Source organism: Hippopotamus amphibius, chromosome 8, assembly GCF_030028045.1.
Source record: "Hippopotamus amphibius kiboko isolate mHipAmp2 chromosome 8, mHipAmp2.hap2, whole genome shotgun sequence".
NCBI lineage: Eukaryota > Metazoa > Chordata > Mammalia > Artiodactyla > Hippopotamidae > Hippopotamus > Hippopotamus amphibius.
The window spans coordinates 129,105,867-129,127,396 of record NC_080193.1 but is presented as its reverse complement, the minus strand read 5'-3'; the positions used below and the strand labels follow the sequence as shown (position 1 = coordinate 129,127,396).

At 42.9% G+C, this 21,530-nt stretch overlaps 1 long non-coding RNA gene across 1 annotated transcript in view; it reads left to right on the top strand.

Annotated features, from left to right (window-relative positions):
* Positions 1–21,530, top strand: part of LOC130859605 (uncharacterized) — a 79,188-nt gene that overhangs the window by 30,877 nt on the left and 26,781 nt on the right. Inside the window, exon 3 of the long non-coding RNA XR_009055226.1 lies at positions 20,442–20,621. This is a non-coding gene — a long non-coding RNA (uncharacterized LOC130859605). The remainder of the gene's footprint in view (positions 1–20,441; positions 20,622–21,530) is intronic.

Below are 21,530 nucleotides of genomic sequence, written 5' to 3'. Positions count from 1 at the left end.
CTGGAGCAAACTTTTCTTGAAATTTTTCTTGCCTTTGCCTTTTTTATGCTATTTTATTGCATTAAAAAAATGCTGATGATGACGCACTAAACTGATTTTACACTGCTTATGGATCACAACCTTTAGTTTGAAAAACACTGACTCTGATGTTCGCTATGACCAGGGCTGGTATGACTGCTGGTGAAAACTGTGTGGGAGTCTAGGGAGGTGACCACTCAGAGGGGGCAGGAATGGGTCTGGGTCTTGATTATTCTAAGCCAGTCCTGAATTCCATCCCTTTTACCTTTGATTATTAGTATAGAGATGGACGTGTGACACAATTCTAGCCAATAAGACAAGAAAGGACATCTTCAGTGGGGCTCCTGGGCATGGTTTTCTCTGCTCTAAGAAAGGGGCCTGGGGAAGGGGCATTCCTTTTCCTGCCCCAGACACTGCTGTCTACCTGTGCTGCCTGGACCTGGGGCAGGACTGTAGTTAAACACGGCAACACAATATGTGAGCCCCAAACCTGGGCATCACAGAGTGCGATGGAAGGGAAGAACCTGGGTTCCTGGTGACGTTTTGGAGCCACTGAATTAACCGACTTTGGAATTGCTCTTCTTCTGGACTAGTTACATGAGATAATACATTTTTCTTATTGTTGAAGCTTCTTATCATTGGAGGTCTCTTATTTGCATCCTGAATGATAAACTGGCCTACCTGTCTCTCTTTTTTTAAATTGAAGGATAGTTGCTTTACAGTATTACATAAGTTTCAGGTGTACAACATAGTTTCACAACTTTTAAAGGTTATACTCCCTGTAGAGTTATTATGAAATATTGGCTGTATTCTCTGTGCTGTACAATGTGTCCTTGTAGCTTACTTATTTTAAACATCATAGTTTGTGTCTCGTAATTCCCTACCCCTGTCTTGCTCCTCCCTCACCCCTCTTCCCCACTGGTAACCACTAGTTTGTTCTTTATATCTGTGAGTCTGTTTCTTTTCAAATTATATTCAATAGTTTGTTTTATTTTTTAGATTCCACATATAAGTGAAAGCACCCAGTATTTGTCTTTTTTTGTCTGACATTTCATTAGGCGCAATACCCTCCAAGTCCATCCATGTTGTTGCAAATGGCAAAATTACTTCCTTCTTTATGACTGAATAGTATTCCATTGTAAATACGGGGGCAAGTCAAAAATTATCCACACTCTGGCTGTAGGATTTATAGAAGTTTTAATATAACGAGAGTGCCAGTAATTTTTGACTCACCCTTGTATACATCACATCTTCTTTATCCATTCATCTATTGATGGACACTTAGGTTGCTTCTATACCTTGGCAATTGTAAATAATGCTGCTATGAACATTGGGGTGCTGTGTATCTTTTTGAATTAGTGTTTTTGTTTTATTCAGACATATACCCAGGAGTGGAATTGCTGGATCATATGGTTGTTCTGCTTTTAGTTTTTTGAGGAACTTCCATACTGTTTTCCACAATGGCTGCACCAATTTACGAGGGTGAGTCAAAAATTATCCGCACTCTGGCTGTTGAATTTACAGAAGTTTTAATATAACTGGGGTGTGGATAATTTTTGACTCACCCTCGTACATTCCCACCAACAGAGTACAAGTGTTCCCTTTTCTCTACATCCTTGACAAGATTTGTTTATTTGTGGTCTTTCTGATGATATCCATTCTGACAGGTGTGAGGTGATATCTCATTGTGGTTTGGATTTGCATTTCTCTGATGATTAATGATGTCAAGCATCTTTCCTTGTACCTGTTGGCCATCTGTATGTCTTCTTTGGAAAAATGTCTGTTTAGGTGTTCTGCCCATTTAAAAAAATTTTTTTTTTGTTTTTATTTTTTTGGTACATATTTATTGGAGTATAATTGCTTTACAAGGTTGTGTTAGTTTCTGCTGTACAACAAAGTGAATTAGCTGTATTTATACATATACCCCCATATCCCCTCCCTCTTGAGCCTCCCTCTCACCCTCCCCATCTCACCCCCTATGTCATCACAGAGCAGCAAGCGGATCTCCCTGTGCTACACAGCTGCTTCCCACTAGCTACTTATTTTACAATTGGTAGTGTATATATATCAATTATACTCTCTATGTCCTAGCTCCTCTTCCCCACCATGTCCTCAAGTCCATTCTCTACGTCTGCATCTTTATTCCTGCCCTATCACTAGGTTCATCAGCACCTTTTTTCTAGATTCCATATATATGCGTTAGCATACGGTATTTGTTTTTCTCTGACTTACTTCACTCTGTATGACAGACTCTAGGTCCATCCACCTCACTACAAATTGTTTCTTTTTATGGCTGAGTAATATTCCATTGTATATGTGTGCCACATCTTCTTTATCCATTCATCTGTCGATGGACATTTAGGTTGCTTCCATGTCCTGGCTATTGTAAATAGTGCTGCAGTGAATATTATGGTACATGTATCTTTTTGAATTATGGTTTTCTCAGGGTATATGCCCAGTAGTGGGATTGCTGGGTCATATGGTAGTTCTATTTTTAGTTTTATAAGGAATCTCCATACTGTTTTCCATAGTGGCTGTACCAATTTACATTCCCACCAACAGTGCAGGAGGGGGTTCCTTTTTCTCCACACCGTCTCCGGCATTTATTGTTTCTAGATTTTTTGATAATGGCCATTCTGACTGGTGTGAGGTGATACCTCGTGGTTTTGATTTGCATTTCTCTAATAAATTGAGTGATGTTGAACATCTTTTCATGTGCCTCTTGTTCTGCCCATTTTTAAAATTGGGTTGTTTGGGGTTTTTTTGATGTTGAGTTGTGTGAGCTGTTTACGTATTTTGAATATTAATCCCTTATCAGTCATGTCATTTGCAAATATCTTCTCTCATTCAGTAGGTTGTCAATGATTTCCTCTGCTGTGCAAAAGCTTTTAAGTCCCATTTGTTTATTTTTGCTTTTGTTTCCATTGCCTTAGGAGACAGGTCCAAAAAAATATTGCTATAATTTATGTCAAAGAGTTTTCCACCTATATTTTTTTCTAGGAGTTTTATGGTTTCCAGTCTTACATTTAGGTCTTTAATCCATTTTGAGTTTTATTTTTGTAGATGGTGTTAGAGAATGTTCTAATTTCATTCTTTTACATGTAACTGTCCACTTTTCCCAGCTACCTGTCTCTGGTATCTGGAGCATGTATTATGAATTTTTAACTTTGAATCACTTGGGAACCAGTAAAATCAGATTAAGGCCACTTAATTGCCCCCTTAAATATGCTGTTTAATTAGGTTCACGTTACGCACATGGACACCTTCTAATAGTAAACTGTGGAATGACTAAAGGGTTAGCAATCCGAGGCTCTAGATTTAGATCCAGGCTCTACTGTGTGATGGCTATTAAAACCTCATAGGTTACATCATTCTCTGTGTACAAGGCTGCCTTGGATACTCTATTCTCTGTGAGCATCTGTTTCCCCTTCCATAAAATGGAGATAGTCCGTACCTTATCTGTTGACTTTTCAAGGGGGTGTGAGAATCGAATGAAGGAATATCGATAAAAGCAAAGCACTTGGTCAGCCATGAATGTGTTATGCAAAAGATGCTGCTGTCTTGGTGATGTAAACCATAGTGTTTATTTAGCTGGTGAAATTCTGTGCTGTTTCCAACCAATTCTCAGAAACTACATAGATCCCAGTTTTATGCCAGAGAAATAACCATGCCCCTTGGCTGTGCCCTCAGGCTTTACTTCCTCCCTAGTTTCTAAAGAACTGTGTATGGCTTAACAGTGGGCACAGTCCCCTGATTTTGTTCCATGACTTTTCTCACTTGCTAATAAATAACTTCCATTGTTTCTAAAATAACAGAACTGAGCAAATGACTTGAAGGGTGCAGAGGTGAGTTTTGAGTTGAGTGTAGACCTGCCTGGAGTTGACTTTCTCTTAGAAGAACCCACACTTTCGTTCTAATACAGTATTGGCTCAGAAATCAGAACACTTAGTGGCCCTTGGTAGGCAAGTCAATGAGTTAAGCATAAATAAACAAACATGTTGATTTGTTGTCCCCTGACAATGTGCTCTGGTTGCAAAATAGAAGAGGGATATTAACATTCCAAACTAACTGTGAGGAGTCAAGCTCTTCCTGCCTTTTTTTCTCCAATGTGAAATTCTACGGGTCCTACTCATTCTTGTTGGTGATCTAATCTGAGTACCAATAGATTAAATGATATCCCTAGCCGGTGAGTGTCTCTCGCAAAACCCGTCATTGGAGCTGGGGCCTCATGCCTGGACTCTGCTCCTAATGAGCATCCCGTTTGTCTCTATAAATAGACCATTATCAGATGCTTTTTATCGAGTTTGGATTGGACAACAACCATGACTCTTAATGTCCCTTCCTTCCCTCTCATCTGATTTTAAATTATCTCTGACAGTCAGGATGTGATAAGTCTGCTGTGTTCAGAGTTCAGAGTTCTGAACACAATTTTCCAACATAAGGCAGGCTAGAAATACATATTTTAGACAAAACGTGGAAATCCTACCAATTGGTGGTAAATTCCCTCTGAGTTTCTCTCTCCCCTTTCAGGAAACGTGGCTCGGGTCTCCTGTCCTTGTTAACACCAGCTTCTCCAGTCTGGTGCTAAATCATCACCCTGGCAACACTTCCCATGATCCACAAAGCTTTGGACAACCAGTCTCTGTTTTGCTTTTGTCTCCCATTCTTTGACCGGTAGGGTACAGAAGCCCGTGACCCTGCTCATCCAAGCTTTGTTTTGTCCAAACTCTTTTGTGCAAAGGGGAAAACCAGGATTTTGAAGCATGCCCTGGGCTGGGCTGGCACGGTGCACTGCAAAATAAGCCACAACTCCTGTCTGTATTTTAGAGCAGCTGGACATTAACACTTTTAACGTACAGGAGAGTCTGGCCACACAGGACTGGGATGAATGGGGTCATCCTTTCAGAAAGCTGATTTTGGGGGGAGAACGCCTCTGTCCTGTTTTTATACATCATGAGTCCCCTTCCCCTCCAGGCAGCTGCTGAAATGAAGGAGTTCCTGTAGCAAGAATCCTACTTACAACTGCATGCTGACTGCACAGACTGGGCACAGTCTCTATCTTTCAAGTCTGCATGCACACAAGTCATTAACCCTTCAGAAGTCAGGAAAAGAGGTTTAATTTAGTAAAATGAATTAAAATGTAAACACAACATACGTTAATAAGCAACAGTTTCATCTTCAGCCTTCACAAGGCTATACCAACTGGTTGCAAAGGGAAAAAGGGCTAACATTTACCGAGCGCCCACTGTGTGCTAGGCTCATTAAATTCTCACAACAACCCTATGAAGCAGATACTGTTTTGGCTCCATCCCCACCCCTTTGGAGGTTATGCCAAGCGGTGGTGGTGGTAGTGGCTATTGACACTGGCAAGCAGCAAGAAAGAGGTTTGAAAAGCAATGCCTAAGCTGCCTGCCTTTTCATTTTCCTGGGAGACATCCCTGGATAAGTATGTAGAACCAACAGAATTTTGATGGCCAAAGGTTCCAGCGTGACTTTCCGTAAGCACTTGGGGAAACACACTGCATAAGCCCATCAAATTATGTTGAACTAAACTGCATGCATAGGTTGTAGGATAAGGTTGGTTCAGTCACCCATGTCCCATACCCAGTGATTTTTAAGACCTGTACCTCAGTTAGTTTGGGCAGCTATAACAGAATACCATAGACGGGTGGCTTAAACAACAAACACGTATTTCTTACAGTTATGGAGGATGGGAAGTCCAAGAATAAGGTGGTAGCAGATCCAGTATCCATGAGGATATTCTTCTTGGTTTCCGTGATCCTATCCTCACATGGCCAAGAGAAAAATCATCTCTCTTGTGTTTCTTCTTATAATGGTATAAGCCCATTCACAAGGGCTCCATCTCTCAGGGCCCCATCTCCTAATACCATTACATTGGGGGTTAGGATTTCAACACAAAAATTTGGGGAAACACAGAATTTAATCCATGACAGTGTGGTTTCAATGTTTCTGAAGGTATCGGATTCATCAAAGGGGCTTGAATACTTGAGTATGGATGCACCTGTATGATCTGATGCTTCATTTGTTCTAGCAAGTGACAGATTAGGAGCTGGGGTAGGAGAAGGAGTCTTAAAGTTCTGCTCCCAAGAGGCAGTAGGGTATAGTGGTTATAAGTACAGATTTGGGGTCCAGAGTTTGGATTTAGAGTGAGGTTTATCATCCAAATACTCCTACTTGTTTCATGTGTGACATCAGGCAAGTTACTGAACCTCTCGATGCCTCGGTTTCTTCATCTATAAAATAGTGATGATAAACATGACGCTTGCCTCCCACAGAAGTTGTGAAGATTAAATGAGTTCATATGTGTAGCATTAAAAGCCGTGACTGCAGGGAGATCAACTCAATGCTTGGTGATGACCTAGAGGCATGGGATAGGGAGGGTGGGAGGGAGGCTTAAGAGGGAGGGGGTATGGAGATATATGTATAAATAGAGCTGATTCACTTTGTTGTACAGCGGAAACTGGCACAACAGTGTAAAACAATTATACTCCAATAAAGTTCTGAAGAAAAAAAAAAGCAGTGCCTGGCATTTAACAAACCCTTTACAAGTATTTGCTGTTATTGTTGTTATGGTGCTTGTATTTGTTTGCCAGGACTGCCGTAACAAAGTACCACAGACTGGTTGGCTTAAACAATAGAAATCTATTTTCTCACAGTTCCGAAGGCTAGAAGTCCGAGATCCAGTTTAGATATCTTCTAAGGGCCTTGAGGGAAGGATCTGTTCCAGGCCTCTCTGCTTGGCTTGGAGTGGCCATCTTCTCTGTGTGTTTGCAGATGATCTTCTTTCTGCGTGTGTGTCTGTATCCAGATTTCCTCTTCTTATTTATTTATCTACTTCTTTATTTATTTATTATTTATTTATTTATTTATGGCTGTGTTGGGTCTTGGTTGCTGTGCACGGGCTTTCTCTAGTTGCGGTGAGCAGGGGCTACTCTTCATTGCGGCACACGGACTTCTCATTGCAGTGGCTTCTCTTGTTGCAGAGCATGGGCTGTAGATGCTCAGTTTTCAGTACTTATGGCTCCAGGGCTTAGTTGCTCCTCGACATGTGGGATCTTCCCGGACTGGGGATTGAACCTATGTCCCCTGCATTGGCAGGTGGATTCTTAACCACTGCACCACCAGGGAAGTCCCAGATTTCCTCTTCTTATAAGGACTTCAGCCATACATGTTTTGGGCCCACCCTAATGACCTTATTTTAACTGACTTACCTCTTTAAAGACCCTATTTCCAAATAAGGTCATATTCTGAGGTACTCAGGGTTTGGAATTCAACATATGAATTTTTTTTAACATATGAATTTTTGAAAGAAAGACACAAGCCCACAACAGTGCCTAAACAAGGTTTCGGTGAAAATCACTTTGAGTAAATTTTATTCTTACAAAGTTGACTGATTTTTCCTTCCTTTTTTGAGTAATTAATGTACATTTTCTGCCTTTCTCATATTATCTCCTACTTACAGACTACTTTTAAAAAACTCACATGAGTATTGGGTTGGCCAAAACGTTCGTTCGCAGAAAAAACCCGAACGAACGTTTTGGCCAACCCAATATCTTGGTCAAAGTTCTGTGGATGCTGGACAGGGTGGATTCAATGGTCCCCTCCCCCAAGGAAAAATCCATGGAATTGTAGGTCAAGCAATAACTCAATACCTAAACTTAGGGCAGGATCATTATAATACGTGAGCTTTTTGGGGGTACATGCAGCTTGATTATTTTATTATTGATAACTAACCATGAGCAATCACTTTTTTCAGCACATTGTTATTAGTTAGGAAATACCGTGTCGGTCAAGTCCCAAAATGCTGATGGCTGGCATGAAGAGGTGGCTCTGAGTGTAAGCTGAGATGGAGGCAAGGCTGAGTACTGGTGGAATTCACTTGGGGTTTGACTGTCTACATACAGCCTTCTCACACAGGCTAGGCATGTTAAGTAAGATTCTTTGGGTGGCAAATGTCAGAAATCAACTCCAGCTAGCTTAAGCAGAAAAAGGCTATACTTGGAGGATACTAGGAAAACTCACCGAGTCCCAGAAATCACTGAATTCCCAGGACTCAGGGGGACTGGGGACCAGGGCAGGAATTCTAGGCCTGTGCTAGATCTTTTCCATTTGTCTCTCCATGGAGTCCACTTTCTACCCTTCCCACCCTGCTCTGTGCTTCTATGGACTATGTATTGGGCTCTAGGGGCTGTATCAATGGGCTCCTGTTCCCTTGACTTCTGGTTGGGTTTAGCCAGGGGTGTATCCTGCCAAGAGATCAGAGGAAGGAAGGAGAGTGAGATCAAGATGTTTGTTCCCCTGGCTCCTACCTTGGGGAATGCCTTGGGTTGGCCAATCTCTTGGCCAGCAGTCATAGGTCATCTTAAGTCTACCTTATCAACACGACCCTCTCCTTCCAAGTTCTAGCAACCCCTCTTGCCTTCACCTCTTTGGCCTTAGTTGTGACAGCTCCATTTTTGCCATCCCCAGGGAACTGCACTACCCCTCGTTGTTTCCCTGTACCCTGGCTAGTACTGTGCTGGGCCACATTGGAGCGTGAAGCAAAAGGAAATAGCAGTAGTACTGATCCTGACGTTATTTAGAATATTGGCATTCTGTTCATCATAGATTTTTTTTCCATTAATTTTGATTTTTTAAACTATTGCATTAACATGTAATTAAATGTAAATAATAAAAATATAATTAATCTCACTGAGATTTTTGGTGCACCTGAGGCCTCACTCACTTCACCCTACTCCCATTACATTTTTTTTGAACATCTGTATTTATTTATTTATGTTTGTATTTTATCTTGGAGTGTAGTTGATTAACAATGTTGTTCTAGTTGCAGGTGTACAGCAGAGTGATTCAGTTATACATATACGTGTTATCTACTCTTTTTCAAATTCTTTTCCCATTAGGTTAGTACAGAGCAGCGTTGAGCACTGTTCCCCATGCTATATAGTAGGTCCTTGTTGGTTATCTGTTTTGAATATAGCAGTATGTACATGTCAATCCCAAACTCCCAGTCTATCCCTCCCCCGCCCCAACCCTTCCCCTCTCGTAACCATAAGTTTGTTCTCTAAGTCTGTGGGTCTGTTTCTGTTTGGTAAATAAGTTCTTTTGTATCATTTTTTTAAATTCCACATATAAGTGATATCATATAATATTTGTCTTTTCCTGTTTGACTTACTTCACTTAGTATGATAATCTCCAGGTCCATCCATGTTGCTGCAAATGGCATTATTTCATCCTTTCTAGCGGCTGAGTAATATTACATTGCATATATGCACCATATCTTCTTTATCCATTCATCTGTCGATGGACATTTAGGTTGCTTCCATGTCTTGGCTATTGTAAACAGTGCTGCAGTGAGCACTGGGGTGCATGTATCCTTTCAAACCATGTATTCCTCCAGTTATATGCCCAGTAGTGGGATTGCTGGATCATATGATAGATCTATTTTTAGTTTCTTAAGGAACTTTCATACTGTCCTCCACAGTGGCTGTACCAATTTACACTCCCTAGGAGGGTTCCCTTTTTTCTACACCCTCTCCAGCATTTATTGTTTGTAGACTTTGAAAAATATTAATTAATTTATTTTATTAATTTTTATTGGAGTATAGTTGCTTTACAATGTTGTGTTAGTTTCTGCTGTACAGCAAAGTGAGTCAGCTATACGTATACATATACCCCCTCTTTGTTGGATTTCCTTCCCATTTAGGTCACCACAGAGCACTGAGTAGAGCTCCCTGTGCTGTACAGTAGGTTCTCTTTGGTTATCTATTTTATTTGTAATATCGACATTGTGCATATGTCAGTCTCCATCTCCCAGTTCATCCCACCCCTCCTTCCCCCTTGGTATCCATGTATTTGTTTTCTACGTCTGTCTCTATTTCTGCTTTGCAAATAAGATCATCTATACTATTTTTCTAGACTCCACATATGTGCTTTAATATACGATCTTTGTCTTTCTCTTTCTGACTCACTTCACTCTGTATGACAGTCTCTAGGTCCATCTGTGTCTCTGCAAATGACCCAATTTCCTTCCTTTTTATGGCTAACACTTCACTGTCTATATGTACCACATCTTCTTAATCCATTCCTTTGTTGATGGACATTTAGGTTGCTTCTATGTCCTGGCTATTGTAAATAGTGATGCAATGAACATTGGGGTGCATGTGTCTTTTTTTGAGGGGGGATGCATATGTCTTTTTGAATTATGGTTTTCGCTGGGTATATGCCCAGTAGTGGGATTGCTGGGTCATATGGTAGTTCTATTTTTAGTTTTTTAAGGAACCTCCATACTGTTCTCCATGATGCTGTACCAATTTACATTCCCACCAACAGTGTAAGAGGGTTCCCTTTTCTTCACACCCTCCCCCACATTTATTGTTTCCAGATTTTTTGATGATGGCCATTCTGACCAGTGTGAATTGATACCTAACTGTAGTTTTGATTTGCATTTCTCTGATAATTAGTGATGTTGACCATCTTTTCATGTGTTTGTTGCCCATCTGTATGTCTTCTTTGGAGAAATGTCTGTTTAGGTCTTCTGCACATTTTTTGATTGGGTTGGTTTTTTTTTTTTGATATTGAGCCACATGAGCTGTTTGTAAATTTTGGAGATTAATCCCTTGTTGGTTGCTTCATTTGCATATTTTCATCCATTCTGTAGGTTATTGTTTTGTTGTTTATGGTTTCCTTTGCTATGCAAAAGCTTTTGAATTTAATTAGGTCCCATTTGTTTATTTTTGTCTTTATTTACGTTACTCTAGGAGATGGATCAAAAAAGATATTGCTGTGATTTCACGTTACATTTTTATCAGTTGTCCCATTACAAAACGCTCCTCTCTGAGCAAGCATTTTGTCTCCTGATAGGACCCTGACTGATATAGATACCTTCTTTCAAAAGCACAGATTGTGAATCAATGGCTCTCAGGAAGTAGTTTACCAAAGACATGATTTATTTGACCAAAATTTAGTTTTGAAATGTAGCTGACACCTTACAAAAATTGGAAGACCAATCTAGATTTCTGGTTTCTCTTGAAAAAAAAAAAATCAAGCAAATTGGCAACACTAGGCCCCTCTCCCAAGTGGCACCTGTTGCATGGAGCTTAGCAGCTGCCCCTTTAGACCAGGCATGTCTCTTCTGTTGGCCATAGTCCCCACCACTCCCTGTGATCCCCCAAAACACAGACTTAGTGTTAGTTGCCATTTATTATCATAGTGGCACTGCTATTTTTATTATACTTGGCCTACTTGCTCAGCTGATCCGTGTAAGGTACTGATTTTGAGATAGCTGCTCTAGACCTGTGTTGTTGTCAGATTCTGCTCCCAACCTCTGTGACTTTCAGTTCAAGGATGACATTTCCAGGGGATGGATCAGATTGGCTCAACTTGAGGCAGGTAGCCACCTCAGCACCAAGCAACTATGACCAGAGGACAAGATCTTGTGGTCGAGCACCTGCCGGGGGCCCATCCCTGAAAATGGAGACGGGGGATTTTTTGAGATGAGAAAGTGCTTCCAGAGTAATATTGTACAGATTTTATATTTTACTTATGCTTTAACTGTTCAGAGTAAATACCCCATTCAGTGAATTCTGCTGATTAAATGCTTTCAAAGGCAAAAGTGGCAAAAATGAAGGCAATTTGAAATTGATTCTTTATGTAAACAGTGTCTGTGAGCAGGGAGTAGAGATGTGTTTACAAGTCACAGGCTGGTTCTCCAAAATTCCTCTAAGACACAGATCTGTGGTGAACTAGTTTGAGGCTGATGGTCTAACATAGCTCTTGCACATCTGAAATCCAGGCTAAGGATGGCAAATGTGGGAACCTGCCCATGGCAATGCTAATGCACTGTGGAATTCCTTACTGCTAAGCTTCAGAATCCTTCTCAACACAGCTGTCCAGGGAACCAGTACTAACTAAGCAGGTGGCACATGAAAAAAACCCATTTGTCACTTCTGCCCAAGAGGCTTTCTGGGTGACTTATTGTGGAGCCTCCTTGAGCTACTGGAGCCAGCATTTTATTGGTGTGTGTGAATGTTTGGATGCAGATTGCTGTTCTGAGCAGATTAGAAGCAGGATGCTCTCATTCATCAAGGTAACTCTGCCATCTGTGGTCTTGCTACAGACCCAAGGAAACCAGTCTAAGTCCTGCCTCTGAGGAGCATCAAATAGACTAAGGCTACTTGTTGAGTTTAAGACAGGTAAGTGATTCTGTTGGGTCACAGCTGGGAAGATGAGTGAGTGAGCAGTCACAGGCCTCTGGTGTCAGATAGCCCCTAAGGGGACTCTTTAGAGCATCCAGGAAGCGTTTCTTCCTAGGTCCTGGGCAGGGGCCAGCCAAGAGAAAGCTGTCGGAGAAGCCTGCTTCCTTCACTGCCAGTGTCTCAGGCCCCCGTCCACAGCGGTGCAGCAGTTGATGGACCTGGCAGGCTTCCAGACACAAACACTGTGCAGTCCATTAGGAAGCCAAACCTGATCTCCTTATTCATTCTCTCCTACCCCACCCCCTGTTTCCTGATCGTTAAGTAAATAATCAAATGTAGATGGATTTTGTTTGAATGAAAGCCTCAGAATTAAACATTTAGTCCCTCTCAGGACATTTGTGTATCCTATTATTTAGGGGTCACCTTGTGACTTTATTAATTCTCTCTTGTGTCAGCCACTTCTCAGCTTTGAGGAAGGCTCTGAAACACATGGATGTGAGGAGATGTGGGCTGCCTCTGTCAGGCTGGGTGTCCCGTTCAAGGGACCCTGCATCTCTGGGCTTTAGTCATCCCATCGTTAAAATTTGGGGCTCAAGTTGGTGACTGGGTTCCCTTTCGGCTCTCACAGCTATCAAGCTAGCTCTGAGTGGTCATTCTAAGCTCTGACGCTTTCAATCAGTTAATAATAATAGTGAACAATTATTGAGACTTACTGTGTGCTTGGAATTGCTCTAAGAACTTTATGTACATTCTCTCATTTAGTTCTCACAAAAACTGGTTGAGGTAGTTACTAATCAGTTAATATTCAATTCAGCTGCTTATACAGAAATGTCCTAAATAATAATGGCTTAAATAAGATAGAAGTTAATTTTTCTCCCATGTAAAAAAAAATAAAACAAAACATTTAGAAGTAGGCCAGGCCACTGTTGATATGGTGGCTCCATGGTGTCACTCAAGATATCTGTCTATCAGGACTTCCCTGGTGGTCCAGTGGTTAAGACTCCATGCTTCCACTGCAGAGGGTGTGGGTTTGATCCCTCATCAGAGAACAAAGATTCTGTATGTTGTGTGGTGTGCCCCCCCAAAAAAATAAATAAAATAAAAAAATAAAAATCTATCTTTCTGTTCTACCATCCTCAGCATATAGCTTCAGGGTTACTTCAAGGTCGAAGATGGCTGCAATAGCTCCAGTCATCACATCTCTGTTTCAAGCAGTAAGGAGAAGGAAGAGAGGGGGAAAGGGTACTTTTTCTTTGTTTAATCCTAGAAATTCAAACAATACTTCTGCTTACATTTCATTGGTTAGAACTTAGTTACACATTTATACTGAGCTGCAGGGAAGGCTGGGAAATATTGTCTTATATTGTTTCCCAGTCAGCAGTGTAAATACTTGATTTCTGTTATAAGGAAGAAGATGAGAGTGGATATCAGAGTAAATTCTAAGTTCCTTCACATCATGTTAAACCAGCAAGGAAGCAAAGCCCTAAGACATATAGTTGGTCAGTGACTGGGGCAGGATTTGAATCCAGCCCGTCTGCATCCAGAGCCTGTGCTCTCACATGCTGCACCATCAGATCCTCCCTAGAGTTCCCTTGCTGCTTCTTTTTCTTCTTATCAGAAGCTTCATGCAATCTCCAGCTCTAAGCTATAGTTCTCTTTCTGTATCAGGAAAGCCCCTTACTGAGGCTACATGTTCAACCACCTTCAAAATGCAGGAAAGTTGGGCAGGGCTTTGAGCCCAAGGCCAGACTGCCCTTCATCAGGGGTCCTCCTGTCACTGGTGGAAGGCACAGTACACCTGTGGAGTCTCTTCTGGTCTCCAGGTCCAGCCCTCACTCCATCGTCCCTGGTCGCTCCCCATTTCTGCATCCCTTAACTGCCCCACTCGTGTTCCCAATACCCCACAGTACCTGCAACGCCTGTCCTCACCAAAACCTGGGATAAACTGTTCTCTCTCTTCTTGGAGTGTTTATATTTAAGAAGATGAAGGAGTAACTTTCTTACTACAAAATTTCAGGTGGCAGGGGTTTTTTTGTTTGTTTTGTTTTTTTCCTTTTTGCAGGTGGGAGGTCCTTTCCAAGCAAAGCCCTTAAAACCATGATACAAAGGCACAACTTCTGCTGACTTCTAGTCAGGTTGGTTTGTGACCAAAGCTTCTGCTCTTCTTGTCCATTCAGTGTGGTCTAACAGCTGGACACTCAAAGTGAATTAGGGGACCAGTAGCATCAGTATCACCTAGGAATTGTTAGAAATGCAGGACCTCGGGGCCCCAGCCCAGACCTACTGAATCAGAATCAGATTTACCAAGGCCCAGGGAATTCTTGTACATGTCACAGGCTGCCCAATCTCTGACCTAGGACATCTGAGATGTAGAGTTTCTAATGAGTGATTATAAACGGAAGAAATTCACCTGAGTAAGAGTTCATTTATTGAATACATTGTTTGTTTTAGAAGAACCTGGACTGAGAAAAAGAGAGCAAGTAGAAGTCAGGCACTGACATAAATAATTGCCATTTTTGGCACAGCCGTGGACCTCGTACCTACCCAGTGCATCACGCAGATGTCAACAGTTCATTGACTGACTGATACGTTAGAATGGGGAACCAGACAAGAGCAGATAAGAAGTCTCGTGCTTAGATTTCTTCTTAAGATTCTCTTGAAAAGTTACTCAAATCAGTGCACTTAAGTCTGCAAATGGGTTTTGCAAACTAGATAAGCTTAGTGTTTTGGGTTCACGTAATTGGCCAGTTTTGCTGAGACTGCCAAAAGCGCCGTTGTTGTCTAAAAAACTATTTTAGTTTTAGGATACAGTCTAGGTTTAAAAGCCAACATGTAACTCACTTTAAGATTGTTAAAAGCTCAGAGGAGAGAGCTGTTGTACTATCAATCTCCTTTTTATATGCTGTAGTAGTTCAGACACCTGGAAGAATAACAGAGCTATTTCTTCCTATGAGTTCAGGATTAAATTGTGGAGAGCCCCAAAGAATTTCATATTTGGTACTTTTAAAATGCTTTCCCCCTCTCTGGGTTCTTCCTGAACAGAGAGGTTCATGAAGAGATTTTTTCCTTAAGGAGGCAACATGATGTAATAGTTCAAAGTGTGGGCTGCAGGGCCTGACCACCTCGTTTCAAACATAACCTTTACCAGCTCTGGATGAGGGGAAAATAACCTCCTACCTTTACAGGACTGCCATGATTGCTGAGTTAATATGAGTGAAGGCACAGAAGAATGGCTGACATGCCGTAAGTGCAGGGTACGCACGTGCTGTTACTGTGTACCTGCAGTACCTAGGCATCCGGCTCACCCTCTTAATCTTACATGAGGACATGGGGACCTAGAGAGGTTCAGGGTCTGTCTGCTGCATGGCCTGAGCTAGGGAGCCTTCCTGGCCCTCCCTGCTCTTCTGGGGGCAGCTCTGTGCTGGGTCAGCCCCAACCCTCTGGATTTCACGCAGATGCTCTCGGGGACTCAGGTGAGGGTCAATGGTGAGAAGAGAATCTGAGATTGATTCAGGTCCTGAGGTTTCTTTGTACATTGATATCTCCCCTCACCCCTCACTCCCAAAGTTAGTTTCACCTTTTCATCCCTGGCCAGGCATGTGTAGTTTAGAGTGTTGCTGGAAACCAAGACAGTCTGTGACATCTGAGAGACCAGAGCCACTACCTGAGCTGCTGTTCACAGCACAACAGTTTGAAGTGACTATGCTCAAAGCTACTCCTTCCCCAGGGTTTTGATAATTCCTCCTGCCAATTATAGCACTTTGCTAAGATTAACTAATTAATCCTCACCATATACCCCAGAGACGAATTTAAAGCTCATTCTTTCACACGTGTAAAGCAACTTTTATCGCAGGATTACTAACACTGATGCATTTGTCTCCCGTGATGACATTGCAGGTTTCAGGGAGGACAAAGAAAATATTACCATTTCAAGAACTGGGGACAAAGAAAACTCCCCCTCTAGGACACAGAGTGGGGGGTCCGTGGTAACAGGATGAACACCGGAGGACACCTGCATCCCTGGAGTCCAAATGGGAATTTCCAAGTGGGGTTGTAACCCCTCTGGTCCCCTCTCTTCGCAGTGGTCACGGTTCCCCAGGGATCACGTCTGAGATGAGGAGTGAGAGGTGGTTCCACAGGGCTGTTCAAGCCTATGGTTGGCTTCCTAAGGAATCTCCCACGTCTACTCTACCTGTCTCCAGAACACTGGTTCCTCCTCACCTCTATTTGCCAGCATTCTATTTGTGATTGAGATGAAATGGAGCCAGTGAGGAGGAGAGAACCTGAAAAAGACATTACAAGCGGAGGACCTCAAAGGGGAGGGGAGGTAAGCGGGTGGGACACAGAGGTCAGTCAGCCTGCCAGGGCTCTGGAAACAGCATTTGGAGTAAAAGAAGGGAAAAGCAGTCTGCACCACGTGACCTAATGAAAGGTTTGCTACGATTTCTTTCTTTTTTTTAAATTATGTATTTATTTTGGCTGCGTTTGGTCTTCATTGCTGCGCATGGGCTTTCTCTAGTCCTGGAGAGTGGGGCTACTCTTCATCTCGGTGCGCGAGCTTCTCATTGCGGTGGCCTCTCTTGTTGCAGAGCACCGGCTCTAGGCACGCGGGCTTCAGCAGTTGTGGCCTGCGGGCTCTAGAGCGCAGGCTCAATAGTTGTGGCGCAGGGACTTAGTTGCTCCGTGGCATGTGGGATCTTCCCGGACCAGGGATAGAACCCATGTCCCCTGCATTGCCAGGCAGGTTCTTAACCACGGCACCACCAGGGAAGCCCCTGCTATGATTTCTTTGTAATTCCTTTGGCAATGGATTCCTTTTACTTGACTTGGCAGCACAGACGACCGAGGCTGAGCTGCAGCCGGGCTGGGAACTGTACCGTCCTGCGTTACACATGGGTGCTCCATACACAGGGGTCTCAGGGACGAGGAGGGGGACACAAATGATCACTTCAGAGACACCCCTCTCATAAAGGCCAAGCAATTGCATTTCTTCTAAGCCTCAGAGTATTGATTCAGACAACACTCCTGAAAGCAATTTTCTGCTTTCCCTTCCCGATGACAGCTGTGACTCGAGCTCAGAGCCCTGGACCTGCAGGATCTAGTACCCCTGAAGTTGCTGCAGCTCCCTCCAGACCTCTGAGGAGCAGGGGTGTCAGAAGGAAAGGCTCTTGGTTACTTCTAAATCCAGGGAAGAGATGGTGAGCAAGAACTTTACATTTACAGGGATTTGAAAGGAACTCTCGTAGGTGCATGACCTTATTTAAGCCTTATGACAAGCATACATAAGGCTAGACAGTGAATGGACATCTCTTATTTTGCCAGCCCAGCATCGCTTTCTTTGGGAAACTGACTTTTCTCTAATCATTGCCTTCTGGTGGGGCTGCCCCCCAGGACCGCCCCACCTTTCCAATCCCTTTTGTCCCCCACCGCCAGTGTTGGGCACCTGGCTCTAGCTAGGCCACTGGACTCTTCGTGCTGGATATTTGAATCTCCTCTTCCTGGAGAGTCCCTGGGGGAGGACGATGTTGGAGCTCTGTAAAGAAAAGGCTGGTGGATTCTCACGGTCCCCAGGATGACTCAAAGCCTGGCTGTTCAGCTCTCCCTTCCATCCTGTGAGTTATTTTAGTTTCCTTTCAGTAGAGTTTTCTTTAGATTATGTTAGGTGGAGTCTACAAAACAAGCTCAGGTTATAACACCCCACCCCCTGCCACCAGTGGGTCTTCTCAGCCCAGGTCAGTGACTTTTTATCACACCAAGTAAATGCAAAGTTGCACAGCAACTTTAAGGAAGGACAGAGAACTGAGAAGGGAGCAGAGCTGGTAGTGAAGCTTTTTTGGAAGCCTGACAGGCTGTGCATCTTTCCCGGTAGCATCACATCAGCATCCTTCCCTGGGAATGCACTTCAAGTGTACCTGCAGTCGTGGAGCTGACACATGCCTGCGTTTGCCCACAGCTGGCCTCTCTTAAATTTTGCTCTTGTTATATTTTCGTGGGGTGTGTCTTTGCTGGTAGTCTGATTCTTGAGCCTATTTGGCTATGGGTCTATCTTTGTGTTTTCTAGACCCTGTGGATCTGGCAAACAATCAGAAGTAGCTGGTATAGTTCAAATGGAGAAGGACTGAGGTTGGTGGGTGTGGTTAGTGAACATTTAGTAGCTAGTAAACTTTTGGCAGGTGGGAGAAATCTTTCCAGGATAGTATATATGCTAAAACATATGATCCAGCATTTGACTACTGTATACCAAATACAGTTCCAGAATCTATACTTATGGAAACATATAATCCCATGGTAAAGCACAAGACCCTCTCCCTCTGGAGGCTGTTCTTATACTTTCTGCAATGGCATTAAATTAAGGATGGAGGATCTCTTTCATGAGCTGAATCTCTTCTAGGTAAAACTAAGAACTACTAAACTTGTGAATTATTAACTGTTTAGAGTGTTTCTAGCCCAGGACTGGATCCCAAAGGGAGTCAGAGGTGATCCTAAGACTTTTGAAGTTTCTTCTACACAGTAGTTGAGTGAATGGATGAATGGAGTTTGGGATGGGAGAAATCCAAGAAGCCTAGACCTGAAGGAACCTGGTGATCGCTCAGTACAACCCTGCAGTCGTTAAGACTGCATAACACAGATTACTCCAAACCATAGTGCCTTAAGGCAAGAGTCATTTATTTGTTCTCATAGTTTCTGTGTGTCAGGAGTTCAGAGCAGGCTGGCTGGGTGCTCCTGGCTTAGGGTTTCTGGTACGGCCACAGTCAGATATCACCTGGGCTGCAGTCCTTGTCTGGGGCTGGAAGATCAGATCCCCGGGTGGCTCACTCACGTGGCTGGCAAGTTGGTGCGAGCTGTTGGTGGGAAGTTCCTCTCCCGACAGGCAGCTTCACAGAGCCACACAAGTGTCCTCCAGCATGGCAGAGGGCTTCCCTTAGAACAAGAGATGCAGGAAAACGAGGCAGGAACTCCAATGCCTGTTATGACCTAGCATCAGAAGTCACACACCATCACTTAAGGGAGGCCACTGCACAAAGCCATGAATACCAGGAGGCCAGGATCTTTGGGACTGTCTTGGGTCCTGATGACCACAAAGCCCTTCTCTTAAAACACAGGTTTAAAATTTAATCATGAAATATTTTCAGACATATAAAAAGGATTAAAAAAATAAAATGGAAACTTATGTGCCTACCACCCAGTTCAAGAAATGAAATATTATCAATTCAATTGACATCCCCTATGCACTCACCCTGACTATATCTTCCCCCTTTCCTGTCCCACTGCCCGTAGGAAACTAGCATCCTGAATTTCATTTACCCTTCCATACATTCTTGTATATTTCCACCACAGCTATGTGTATCCTGAACAGTATGTGCAGCTGTTTGTCATATTCCCAAACTTTATGTGTGACATCATCCTGTATGATTCTTTTGCAACCTCCTCTTTGTGTTCGGAGTTACATTTGTGAGACCCGTCTATGTTAATCTGCATGGCTCTAATTCATTTGTTTTAGTGACTTATAAAGCATTCTGCTGTGTTAATATGTCACAGTTTGTTTATTCATTCTCCAGTTGATGGACATTCAGGTTGCTGGTAATATTGTTATTTTGCTATTATGCACAATGTTGTTATGAGTGTCCTTGCACACGCTCCTTGTGCCCAGGTGCAAGCATTTTTCTCAAATACCAATCTAAAGGTGGAATGGAGAGGTCATATGATATGTGCTTTTCGACTTTTCTCAATAGTGTCAAATTCTCTAAAACAGTTGCGTTAATTTATACAACTTCCAATGGCGATTGAGTTCCCTTGCTCTTTATTCTAGTATTGTCAGATTAAAAATTTCATGCAAAGCTGATGGATGTGAAATGGTATCTATTTATGGTTTTAATTTGCCTTTCCTCAGTTATTCATGAGGCTGATTTTTTTTTCACGTGTATTGGCCATTTGGGTTTCTTCTGAGTACTTCTTGTTTACATCTTTTGCCCATTTTTTGATTAGTTCTCTTTTTCTTATTGATTTGAAAGAGTTCTTCATAGATTCTAGATACTAATTTTTGTCAACTATATATGTTGCTAACATTTTCTTTCTGTCTAATGCTTACCTTTTTGTTGTCTTTGTTGAATAGATTTTTTAAGTTAATGTAATTAACTGTATCATTCACTTCCTTTATGGTTTGACTGCCAGCTGTCCATTAACATCTGCATCTCCTTTCTTTTCTAGTGATGCAGTTGTGGCTGGTTGCGCTCTGAAGTGCATCTAGAAGGGATATATGCAACATGGACCTCACTTGCTTCAGGGGAAATCTTTGCTTCTGTGTCCACTCTGTCCACCCTGCAGCAGATTGCAGTATCATTATTATCCCAGTTTCACCTATGAGAAAACCAAGGCTACACTGCCAAGGTGAGCCCATTGTCTCCATGCCGCGGCTCCTCCCGCGGTGCCCCTTTGCTCTGTTACCATGCCACGAGAGAGAAAATTTAGCCTAATCAAATCCAACCAATATGTATTAAGCCCCTCCCACATGCAAAGCTCTGCACTAAGGGCACATCAAGATGAGTAAGACATAGAAACACAGCCTCTGGTCTGAGGAGCTTGCAGTCTGATTTGGAGGCAGGTAGACTCATGCAACTGTCTGGGTGTGTGTATGTGAACACTCTCCCCTCAGGGGATCAGGAACATCCACATGATATTTGAGATTTCATCAGACAGCCTGGAGCAAGGGCTTTCAGCAGAATTTCTTAGCCCTCTCTGAGTTTTTCCACCAACTCATGCTTATACGCTGCTTAATGTGACTCGTCGTCTCCAAACACACTTCAGGGGTGGAGCCCCTGTCGCCTTCACTGTTATGTCCCAAGCCTGGCCCTGTACCAGGCACAGGGCAGATGCCCCATGGACATTTGGGGGGATGAGTAAGCAGCTGTTGGGAGAGAACGAGAGAATGCATTCCCGAAAGCTGTGCACAGGGGCTATTGCAGCACCACTGAGCTCTGGACAGCCAAGACAAGTGACTTCACACGTGGCCAGAAAGTGTTACTGAGATTCTGGATGAACTAAGGTACGATCCCAGCTGCTGTCACAGAGAGCCAGCTTATACACAATAGAGGATTATTTCTCTTGCATGTGAAAGCCTAAGGCAGTATGTGCTCAGTGCTATAGAGTCGTCAGAGACCCAGGATTTTTCTGCTCTTCGCTCCATCTTCCCCGGAGTGCTGACCCCCCCATTTCACCCACATTCTAGGCAGAAGGAAGGGGGAGAGGAGGAAGGGAAGGGTGTGCTCCTTCTGTTTAAGGGCACCACTCGAAAGCTGC